The sequence below is a fragment of the Chenopodium quinoa genome, unplaced genomic scaffold (assembly GCF_001683475.1).
Source record: "Chenopodium quinoa cultivar QQ74 unplaced genomic scaffold, ASM168347v1, whole genome shotgun sequence".
Lineage (NCBI taxonomy): Eukaryota > Viridiplantae > Streptophyta > Magnoliopsida > Caryophyllales > Amaranthaceae > Chenopodium > Chenopodium quinoa.
In genome coordinates this window covers 977,226-989,971 of record NW_018745684.1, presented here as the reverse complement: position 1 = coordinate 989,971, position 12,746 = coordinate 977,226, and the positions used below count along the sequence as shown (strand labels likewise).

The 12,746-nt window shown below is 39.1% G+C and overlaps 1 long non-coding RNA gene across 1 annotated transcript; it reads right to left on the bottom strand.

The window, feature by feature from the left end:
* Positions 1-9,425: 9,425 nt before the first annotated feature.
* LOC110717743 lies at positions 9,426-11,614 on the bottom strand. The gene is made up of 3 exons (XR_002510784.1): positions 10,596-11,614; positions 9,969-10,507; positions 9,426-9,797 (listed from the first exon to the last, which is right to left on the bottom strand). It is a non-coding gene; the product is annotated as an uncharacterized LOC110717743 (long non-coding RNA).
* Positions 11,615-12,746: the final 1,132 nt, after the last annotated feature.

Here is a 12,746-nt window from a genome sequence, read left to right as displayed (position 1 = left end):
TACTCAACATGCGGCAGCACTGAAAAAACGAGCCACCTGTTTTGAAATGATAAAGGGAGAACTTCACAAAAAGGGGTACCTTCAACCCTTCTTAAAGTGTGTTACTCCAGAAAAGGGACGAGAGATACTAGACGATCTTCACTCTGGTTACTGTGCTTCTCATATAGGTGGTAGGATGCTTGCTTAAAGGGCAAGGTGGCAGGGCTACTTTTGGCCTACTTTGGAAGCAGATGCAATGGAGATGGTGAAAAAATGTGACAAGTGCCAAAGGTTTGGCAAACTAATTCACCGTCCGGCTACTGACCTCACTACCATTCACAGCCCACTACCGTTTGCTAAGTGGGGCATGGACATTATGGGTCCATATACGCCTGCTACAGGCGGAAGGAGGTACATACTTGTTGCCGTCGACTACTTCACTAAATGGGTAGAGGCGGAGGCTGTAAAGGGAATCAAGACGAAAGATGTAATTTCATTCATTTGGAAAAATGTCATCACTCGGTTCGGGGTTCCCATGTCTATGGTTTTTGATAATGGTCCCCAATTTGAGACGCCTGTTCTCAAAAGCTGGTTGGGTGACCAAGGAATTGCAAACTACTTTGCATCTGTCGGCCGTCCACAAGCAAACGGCAAGGTAGAAGCCTTTAATAAAATCATCTCAGACGGTCTCAAGAAAAAGATTGAACGAGCAGGCGGCCTATGGGCGGATGAACTACCACATGTTCTCTGGGCCATTAGGACAACTGAAAAAGGGGCGACTGGAGAAACTCCATTCCTCCTAACTTACGGTGCGGAAGCTGTTCTTCCAATAGAACACTACGAGCCGAATCTTCGAGTAATGCTATATGACGAAGAGGCAAACTGGGAAGCTATGCGCCTGGCATTAGACTCACTTCCTGAAAAGAGGGGCAATGCTGTCTTGCGCCATGAGATCTATCGCCTGAGAATGACTAGATCATACAACAAAAAAGTACACAGGCGTCCACTCAAAGTAGGGGACTTTGTACTTAGAAAAATGGAAGCAGTTGGTAGGGCTAATGAGTCTGGCAAACTAACTCCCAACTGGGAAGGACCCTACCGAATCTATGAGGAAGTCAGGGACGGTACCTACCGTCTGGAAACACCAGACGGACAACCGTTGCCTCGAACTTGGAATGTAGATAATCTTAAGAAATATTTCTTTTGAATGATGTAAAGTAAAGAGCTACTTAATAAAAGTTTGCACTTACTATTCAATTTTGTACTACGAGGGGCATGCCGTCTGTACCTTTAAAGTCGGCTACTCTCCATTGAGTATTTCACTCACAATAGGGGCATGTCGTCTGGGCATATAGTCGGCTACTCTCCATAAGAAGATGGCCGACTGGTTCCAAACACATAGCCACCCCCCTAATACTTAGCTAAAAAGATTAGGGCCTGGCCGACCCTGTGCCTAACAGGCGGCTACCCTCGTTTTACTTAGCACCTACGTTCACCAAGAACTTACCGAGGCCACAGGCCGAATGATCAGACCACGCGCCAAGCCAACTGATCAAAACTACAAAACTAATACGACCTGTCCCAACATCATAGCAGGCGTCCGACGGCATCCCTCCGGATGAAATTCGTCGCAGAGAGCAGCTCCCTTTTGGGTGGAACATTGTTCTATAAACTAATTACACGGCACCTATACGACTGTCCCCAAGGGCAACCATGTAGCCGTTTTTGAGACAAGGATAACTCTATCACTAACCAAACCAGTGGTAGTAGTTGACATCTGAGTCAGATGACCGCCTGTATTACTTGGGATAAATGCAGGGGGTACCTATTGAGTTAATAGCCAGCAAAAGTGACGGCGACTGAGTAACTCCAACGTTAACTCATAGTCACTCCCTCAAATTTGGTATGGAACCTAAAAGGTTTGAGTAGACCACCTGTTTTTTGGCTAACAGGGGCACTCAAACCCCTATTCCTACTAGGTAACCTATTGAGTTAATAGCCAACAAACTAGGGAAATCAAGGAGATCAGCCGGCCTCCGCCGCCTGGTACCTCTACTACTCAATCTAGATTGTGACGAAGACTAAGTAACTCCTATGTTAACTTAATAGTCACTCAAACTTAGTATGGAGCCTAAAAGGTATGAGTCGTCCGCCTGTTTTTAACAAACAGGGGCTCTCAACCACTACTCTTGCTAGGTTAACAAATTATGAGTTAAAAGCCAACAAACATTGGCAATAAAGGGAAACAACCGGTACCCGCCACTTGTAAAGGAATACTCATGTTTACTTGGTCAGACCACTTTCCTACTTGGTTAAATTTACAAATGACAGGACCGCCTGCCTAAAAAGGATCCAGACAAAATAGTTCGAATACTGATTGGATAAATGGCCGACTGATCGTCTATCCTGGAAACAGACAACCAGTCGTCCAGGGGCATAGGCGGCGTACTAACTATCCGTACCTGTCTGCAACGTTCGGCCATGTAAAACAGTCGGTCTAGTGAACAATTGGATATTAGATATGGAATACTTAGACAAATTTGAAGCAAAACAAAAATTCATTAAAAATAAGTCGGTCATTAAAGACCAGCAAAATATTCAAAGCCCCGGCCCCCTGGCCGGGTAAATACAAAGCAAACGGCACGCAGGCCGTGGAAAGAATACATAAAGCTTAAGAAGGGGGCAGTTCAGTATTAGCAGCTGCCGCCTGGTCAGCACTCTTCTTGCTGGACTCGGCTTCAGCTGCATCCTTTTTTGATGCCTTACCCCCAAGCGGCATGAGCGCCACTACCGGCTCCTCCTCCTCCAGCGCTTCCCCCAACGCCTCTTCTTCAGCAGCCGCCAGGATCTCTTGATTATATGTATCCGAACACTGGCGGTACGTTCTTTCCCAAGAGGCAAAGTCGGCACTGGGGAAGAGGCGGCCCTAGGTCATGCGCTGGATTTGAGCGGAGTCTTCCATCATCTCCCGGACCAGCTCTTTCTTCTCTTGCTCGGCCTTTTCCGAGAGCTCTTGGGTAAGACTCTTCTCCTGGGTCACCAGGCGTTCCTTTACGCTGGCCAAGGATTTCTCCATGGCTTCGTAAGAGTACATTTTCAGGCGAAGAGGTTTCAGCTCGGCCTTGAGATTTGTGATGGTCGCCTCCAGCTCGTCAGTCTTCTTCTGGGCCGCCTCTAACTGAGCCCGAACAGCGGCGGTAGCCTACTCCTGATAATAAAGAATATCAATGGTCAGAACTTCATTTTGGGCAATTTGAAACATTGCCTTATCACAGTCAGAGGCAGCCATAGCTTTTGCAGCCTTTACCTCTTTGTTCTTCCGATCAAGCGGCTTGCGAAGGCCGTTAACTCGGAGCAGGGCCTAAGTACAAAGAAACAGGCGTCAGTTTCCAAACAAAGAATAAAACAGGCGTCCAGAAATTCAAATACTCAAAAATATGCTAAGTATACCTCAGCAAGGACCCCGCAATCCCGTCAAGGTCAAGGGTGCCGACACCCCTGACCGCCTCCCTTTCAGCTGGAGGAACTGCCCTGATCATAGACTTGGCCATCTCTACCAAGTCAGGCTCCTGGGGGCCGGCTGCATCAAGCATAAACAAACGGATTAGACTTAGTAAAAAAAGGGAGCAAGTCTAAAATTTACAAGGACAACTTCATACCTCTAGGCGGCCCATTTGGAGTTTTAGAAGAAGTGGCCGGCTGTTTCTCAGCCGCCACCTGTTTCCTGGCAGAACTAGGAGAGCTCCCAACAGTCGTCTTCCGGGCCTTGGGGTCCGGCTGTTGGGAAGATGAAGCTCTTGGAGCACCCGTCTAAAACAGAAGAAAAAAGTCAGTATATGCATAAACACTCCAAAAAGAGGGTGAAAGGTTCGGAGCTCACCAAGGGTGCCCCCTTTTTGGGGGAGTCGGTTGAAGCTTGTTGCATAATAGAGGCCCGCAACATGGCCGCCGCAGTCTTGGAGGCGGTGATTTTGCTCATGGCGTCAGCTGCAAAAACAAACAGCAAAGTTAATAAAAGATAAACAACAAATGTATGGAACAACAGAGTATTCGACAGGCCGACTACCTTTTGAGCACCGACTGCTGAGGCCGCAGGCAGCCAAAAAGTACTCGTCATAGAGCCACTTGAAGCTCGGGACGCAGTGCAGGGGTACTTGCTCTCGTACCCCTGATGTAGAGTCGACCCTCGACTCTACTTTAAAGAGTCCTTTATCAAGGATCTCTTTCTTAGCCTTGGGGGGAACAGGCGGCATGCTACGGCCGCCTGCAAGAAGGTGCGGATTCCTGTTCCACCTATTGAAGCGCTTGTTCTGCTCAATGTCTGAACTCTCAATGATGAGGAAGGTGCTCCGCCAGTCCTTCCACTTGTTTGCTTTACCTCTTGTCATGAGGTAGCCCCTGTGGCTTGTCAATTGATACCAGCCGGTACCGCCTGTCTTAGGGGTCCGGCTGAGATAGTTCATATGGGCGAAAGCCTCGAAGCTCGGCTCCACCCCGTGCAGTTCGCACCCGGCCACATAGCCGAGTACGTTGACCCAGGAGTTTGGGGCTAACTGCCATAACCCAACTCATACCCATCCAAAATCCGCTGAACAGCCGGATGTAATGGGAAGCGAAGCCCTGCCTTGATGGCCGCCTCGTAGCAGCCAAAGCAGGCGCTTTCATAACTGGAACCAGCCGGCCAGACGACTGTGTCTTCTGGATCCGGCACAAACACTAGAAAGTCGGGGCCCATGGTGTGGTTTTCAATAAAGCTCTCCACTTTCTCTTGCATGGTTGTGATTCGGCCCCGAGGTACCGTGCAGTAGTAGGGGGTATTTAGCTCTCGGTAAGAGGCGGATGGTTCCGCCCAATTGTCCCCCTTCTCAACTGCGTGAGAAAGTCTCGCCTCTTGCAGGCGGCTGTTTTTCTCTTCTGTACCCAAAGAAGCATGGCCAGAAGAGCTTGACTCGGAATCGTCCTCCGACGAGTCCGAAGAGGACGACTCCTCCCCTCTCCCGGAGGGGCCCGCCTCCTCTCTTTGAAAAGGAGCAAATTTGTTAACTGTTAAATGGGAAGGGGTCACTATGACTCCCCCCACATAATTGCCGGCATCCAGGCCGCCTTGTTTCACTTCCACATCTGGCGCCTGGTCAGATGTTTCACTAAGCGGCACCCTGTGGGAGGAGCCGTCTGAATTTGAGATCCTAGCTGTCTTTTTCGTTCTGGCCATCCTGCTCTGCATAGACACAGATACAGTCGGACTTTGTATAAAGGGCAAAGATGGGTCCGGAAAAGGGCAGGCGGCACTCCTAGTCCTAGATTCAGCCGTCCCCGGTGACCGGCTGATCACTAACCTAGGTCGTGTCGTGTGCTTCCGTGGTGCCATTTCAGAAAATAAAAAGAAAATTAAGAGTAAGAGAACTGAGTTACCTGAACGAGTGACGGTTGATGAAGTTCTGGAAATCCTGTGCAGTCGGCTTGTCAGAACAGGCGGTAGGCAGAAAAGGTCCAAAATGTCAGAGCAAGTTCAGGGGTCTGAATGTTCTCAAAAAAGTTCTCAAAGTGTGAAAATGACTCAAGACAACTCTCCCTTATATAGGCGAAGTGAGAAGGCGAAGGGTCACTTTCAGAATTCAAAATTTGGGCGGGAAAATCTCTCGTCCTTTCGCCGACTGACACCTGTAGCAGGTCGTCGCCTGTTACAGTGCGACACCTGTCACAGGTAACACGTGACAAATCACGTGTCACCTGTGAGGGGCAAATGATTAGGGGATTTTGCTCCCACCAATCGGAATGCGCCACGTGGACCAATCAGGTCCTGCCAAGTGTCCCCCAGTTGGAACAATCAGGGCTTCCCACGTGGCACGCGCTTATTCGTCCACCTTGGACCTGTTATGTCAAGACATGTGGCATACTCCATGCCTAATGGAGAAACCGGCCACCCAGGCCCAACTTCCGAGGGAAGCCCAATCGGCCCTAGGTTTACCTAAACCTAGGATGGGAACGTTTCCCAAGGTTATAAATACCTCCCTTAATCCTCATTAAGGGGAATGACAAAAAAAAAGAGAACAGAAACATTACGGAAAAAACACATTAGTTACACACAGTAATAACCGGCTGATCTCGCTAACAAAGCAGATTACCTACATTAAACACTCTCACCTAGAGAGACCAAATCACTTTAATTTCCGCATTAATTACTCCTTAATCAGGTACTAACTTGACCGTTGGAGGCGGAGCTCACAGGAGTCTCCGTTATTTTGCAGGTACAGGCGTCCGGTTCCAGTCTCGGAATTGTAACTCTCCCGCAGGACATCAGAAAACCCCGAAACACTAATCATATTTTGTTTTATTAATTGATTCCTAACTACAAGAAAGTCTTCTAATTGCAAGATTTTGAATTCTTGGCCTAGTAGATAGTCAAGGTGTCTGAATACTCTTTTAGATCAATGTACGATCTTAATAATACTATATATAATCACTTTAATTTATTTTTAGAATGTATATACGTAGTATGTGACATACCTAATATGCTGGAGGGTCTTTTTTTTAGATTGTCATAAGGATGTTTGGAACCATGTCAAGTCTATCTTTGATTCACTTAGCTTATTCTTTCATCATGCTAATCAATAATGCTAACAACTTGTAAGTTTAGCAGTATAGAATACGGAGTACTATTGTTCACAGTGACTCGGTAGGTTGTCCTCTCGTGAGAAGGATCTCCTAATACAATTTATCCATAAAGCAATAACACAGTGCCAGCAGTGGAGTACATTTTAAACTTGTAGAGTGCAACAGCCAACATTTTATGGGGAACAAGGAAAATGTCGCCATTGTAGAGGCCAAAAAGGAAGCACATAAACATTTAAAAAAAAGTTTTACGTTACGAGTAACATTTTGCTCTTTCCAAATTGCTACTCCGTAGCAAAAATTTCTAAAATATCCATAGAATTTTTACCGTGTTTGTCTGCTATACTATATTCTAGCTAAAACTTCTGCAATTCCTCACTAAAAAATATGCAGACTAATATTGTATAAGTATTTTAATCAAAAAATTAGGGTGTCCAATTTCTGCATAAATTAATTTGCACGATATACATAATTAATTAATTATTAGTTATACATTGAGTGAACATTTATTTGATTTTTTATTATGAGATCCGCTAAATTGATCGTGGTTGACCAGAAATAGTGCTGACAGGTGAATTTGTCTCGACCTAAGTAATATACAAAGGCAATTAAGCTTGATTTTCTAGCATTACTAACTACTAAGCTAGTGCTAATATTTTAAAATAATATATTTATATTTTGTCAATCATATATAATTACCTATTAAGTACAGTAAGGTGTTACTCTTGCATGGAAATTGGAAATTTGGAATCATGCACAAATAATCGATATTCACAAAACAAAGCTAAGTGCCAAGTTTATGTCGTTGACATGTTTTTGTTTAAGAACTTGTGATTGGCTTCGTGACTTGAGCGATATCTTAGTTTCATTATTTGTTGTAATGCATAAATTGTAACTAAATGTTTATTTTAAAATAATATGTTCAATGAAATATATAAAAGTAATTGTTGATACTCGCAATTGTGTATTGACAGTACAGTTTATGTTAGTTGTTTGACCAAAGGTTTTTTTTTTTTTTTTTTTTTTTTTTTTTTTTTTTTGGGTGTGTGTGTGTTTTTTTTTATAAAGATGTTTAATAAAATAAGATTAGATGTTTGACAAAATATGGTAATGCATCACTTCTAGAAATAAGTTAGAAATTTGAGGATGCTCTGTTCATTTTATTTTCACTTATTTTAGGTATAATAAGTTCAAATAAGATATGTTCAGGAAAAATAAGTTATGATAAGGGTTAGCCAAGTACAAATTACAACTAAAACAAATTTTAATAAAATCTAATAAATTCATATAAGTTTTGTTAATTTCAGATAAATGAAAATCAAGCAAATATAAATAAAATGATACTCATGCAGTCATTTGTAATTTAAATAAAGAAAAGCTAAAAGCATACCAATAATAAAACAAATAAATCTATCTAATATCATATCATATCACTAATAAATAAAGCCGGTCTCGCAGCCAAGCCACGAGACATCGGCATTTGGCATTCCAATTTTTCGCCAAGTGTCGAGCCACTTAGGCGACAAATAGTGATTAGATTGGATAAATTTGTTTATGATAAAAAAAGTATACATAAAATAATTTATAATTCTTTTGAATTTTTTTTATCTTTTTATTGACAATAGAATTTTATTTATAGCAACACACCACATATTATAATTAATATGAATATCCAATTAACAATAGGATTTCACTCCTATACGAATAACAACGTAATTTTAATTATAAATATGGTCATGTATCATTGAATTTTTTTTAGTCTACTATTGATTTACCATCAAAGCTTTTTAATATGGTATTCTTCAAATTCAGTTGTAATATTTATGTATGTTTGTGATTTTGTTAATGAAATCAAAGAAGTCAAAAACTACTAAAATTAGGACACGACAAAAACTGTATAATACAAGAGAATCTTGAAGTGAATTCAAATCAATGTTAGCAAGATCTTAAAACTTTACGGGTTTTACAAAGCCTCCATAGCGCATTTTACCAGCCATATATTATTACAAATGGTCCAATTAGGCCAATAATAAAAATATATAATCTGTTGATTTTACGTGTTAAAAAAAATTACTTTTGACTTTTTATTTATTTTATTTTATTACCGATGCACTCTTCTTTTCACAAAACCATACCCCTTCTATTATTTTAGCGTCCCTTTGAAATTTAACACATATGTCGACATAAAACTTTGATAAACAATATATATATATATATATATATATATATATATATATATATATATATATATATATATATATATATATATATATATATATACGGGGAGGTTCCGCTGAAAACAGTGCTTATGGTGAAAACTAAAAACAAGCAATCTTAGCCATTGAATGTTCACTAGATAATCTGATGGTGTGAAACAACCCAAAGGTCACTATATACAAAAATAAGGTAATTATATCGAGTTATATTAAAAATTGATGACATTTACATCGAGGTCACTATATATAGAAATAAGGTAACTATATCAATTTTTAAAATATTTCCTTAGAGGTCACTGTATACAAAAATAGGATAATTATATCAATTTTGACCACATTTACATAAAGGTCACTATATACAAAAATAAGGTAACTATATCAATTTTGACCACATTTATACAAAGGCCACTATATATAAAAATAAAAATAATGAAGGTCACTATATATAAAAATAAGGTAACTATATCTATTTGACCACATTTATACAGAGGCCACTATATATAAAAATAACGAAGGTCACTATATATAGAAATAAGGTAACTATATCTATTTTGATAACACTTGCACATAGGTCAATATATATATATATATATATATATATATCAATTTTGATGACACTTCCACAGAGGTCATTATATATAAAAATAAGGTAACTATATGACATTTACAAAAAGGTCATTATATACGAAAATAAGGTAACTATATATAAACTTCAGGTAATTATAAAAGTCGTTATAAATAAAAATAAGCTAATTATATTCATTTTTACTACATTTTAAAAAGATCACTACATGTAAGCCTATGTAGGATTCGAACCCACATCATGTGCAATGCAAGTGCACAATGCTCGACCAATTAAGCTAATAGGCTTCCGGCACACAAAAACAATATACTCCATAGCTATTAACTCATTGTGATGTGAGGAGGGCAGTAGGGATACATCACTGTTTCAAAATTGGGCCTCCACCAGTTAGCAACACACTCACCAATCTGCAAAATCACATAATTTAGACCCAAATATTTTTAAGGTATACGAAGTATGTCTCTACAAGAAATTTGCTTCAAATCAACATTTCAGAATAACAGCAAAAAGAAAAAAGAAGAGTGTTCGAGACAAATAATCAGAAAGAATATCACACAAAGAACACAAAAGTATCACACCTGCCAATTATGTGGAATAAGCATGCAGTCCAAATGAACGCATTCCAAGTGTCCAAACAAATCATGTTGATTTCAGGCAGAAATTTGAGAATTTAGAAAAGCTTGCAGGAATGATAACATCATCAATTTTTAGCCGAAGGTGTTCTTGGGCTGTTATCCTCATGTTTTCAGCAGCCTTTTCATGAAAAAGATAGATTCTTCTGAAATTAATAAGGCTGTATCCCATGAAAGCTTATTAACTATCTAGCAAGAGAAAAATTCATATACAATAGATGCTTCAGGAATGTCAAAAGGGAAATAATAAGGTAAGCATGTATTGGAAAATGATGAAGGAATTTGAATAATAATAAGAAACCAAAAATAGACAATAGATGCGAAGAAAACCTAGCAACATAGAAAGCAGGATTCTCAAGCATAAACAATTTATTGCAGCAACAGATGGCCAGAGCTCCCCCAAAACCACCTTCACCGGTGACTATTGAGATGACAGGAACTCTCAGTCCAAACATAGACCTTATGTTTTGAGCTATAGCTTCACCCTGAGCTCAGAGAGACAAATCATTTCGTCCTCATTACCACAGGTTTAGTCAATATAAACTTAAAATAAACTAGTAGTTGTCTACTCACCTGACCAAGTTCCTCAGATTTGAGATCAGCATAAGCTCTTGGCGTGTCAATAAGTGTAATTACGAGAAAACCATGATGATCGCCATACTTCAATTTTCTGTCTCCTTCACATGTAGAAATCTGTTTAATATTTGCAATGGAAGCCTCTTTATAAAGCCTTAAAAGTACTAAACATAAAGAAAATATAATCCAAGAAATTATACAATTTCACCAAGTTCAGCTTGCTAGTTCCCAAAAATGTAACCCTATTTCTCATCTTTACTCTGCATCAAAATGCAAGGCAGTACAATCACAAGAAACAGATGCTAAACTACTCGAATTCCCCCATGAATCCTTGACAACAAACCGACCAAGCAAAAGGCACAATGAAGAGCTCAAGATTGCTCTAATCCCCCAATTTTACATAAATTCAAGGGTCACAAACTCACAATACATGACACATAAAATCTAAAAACAATTAAATGCTTGAATCGACAAAATTCGCATGCTATTCAACAAATTTCGAATCCAAACAACAATTTATATTTCATAACAAAAACATTCGAGCAATTAACTAGAAATAAACCCTAGATTGTGAAATTGATAGTCGATAATTTAAGAAATACTACCTGAGAAGCCGCTTCAATGGAGAAGAAAGCTCAAACTCGCTTCAATGGAGGATCGAGAAAGCTCAAAACTCGCTTCAATGGGATGAATATTCAGCGACGAAAATGATTAACTCACATAATTGATTGTTGAAACGCAAAACTCACTTTTCAGGTTTAATTTTGAAGCTAAAGACGAAATTGATGAAGATTGAAGCAAATTATTGATGAAGATTGAAGCAAATTCCTCTGAAATTTGATGATTTTTTGGGAGAAGGATAGAGAACCAGTGATATCGTGAGATTGAAGAAAGATAAAAATAGAGCAGAGAGAATGGACGGTCAAGATTACAAATAACGCGAATGTAATCTAATCCGTCAGATGAAAATTCAATGGTCTAGATCATCTGTTTTCAGTTTTCAGCTTTAGGTTTGTTTTCACATGATCCAATCTATATATATATATATATATATATATATATATATATATATATATATATATATATAGAGAGAGAGAGAGAGAGAGAGAGAGAGAGAGAGAGGGAGAGAGAATGGATCATGTAAAAACAAGTCTAAAGGTAAAAACTAAAAACAGATAATCTAGACCATTGAATTTTAATCGACGGATGAGATTATATCCGCGTGATATCTGATAATCCTTTCTCTCTATTATTTACTCTGTTTTTTCTCTCTCCTCCTTCTCACGTTCTCCATCTCACTCTTTCTCTCTCCTTCTCCCAAAAAAGTGAAACACTAAACACAGAAGAATTTGCTTCAATTTCATCAAAATCGCCATTAGAATTTGTTTCAATCTTCATCAATTTCGTCGTTAGCTTCAAAAAAGTGAGTTTTTTCGTTTATGATTTTGTTTAATTTGGTATATTCTATGGTTTTTTTTGGAAATCAAACTGATTTTTCGATTAGATTTTTTTGAGTTTTGATTTGAATCAATTTTGTGGTGTAGTTGTGAGCTTCATTTGTGTGATTTTGCTTGATTTTAGTAGATTAGGTTTTTTTGTGTAATTTTGGGTCGATTTTCTTTTGTCACGAATTCAATTGTGAGTTGTATGTAGCAGTAATTACGCTTTATTTGAGCTTTTTCATGCTTATTCGCGTGTCATAAGAGTGTAATTATGTCAAAATTTGACTTAATTTCTTTATATGGCATTCTTAGAATTTGTACGAATCTGATGATTTTGTTAAAGAACGCTGATACAAGCTTGTAAAATATGTTTTTTAGAGCATTTTTCTCTCTTGCTTTCGTAAACTGCAGTTAATTATTGTTACTTTGATTTTCGCTCACTTAGGGTTTTGATTTTTAGCTTGATTTTACATCTTTGATTTAAGAACTTGGATAATTGCTGGTTTTTAAAATTCTAATCGATTTAAGATAATATTTATCAGGTTTTAGTTGTTAACCGATTATGTTACTCGATTTTATTCTGATTCCAAATTCAAGTGCGAGTGTTAATCTAATTTTCTCTCTTATATGATTATGTTTCTAGCTTGTTTTGAATTGATATCATGTTTATAATTGGATTTATCTATTGTATCAAAGTGTTTGTGAA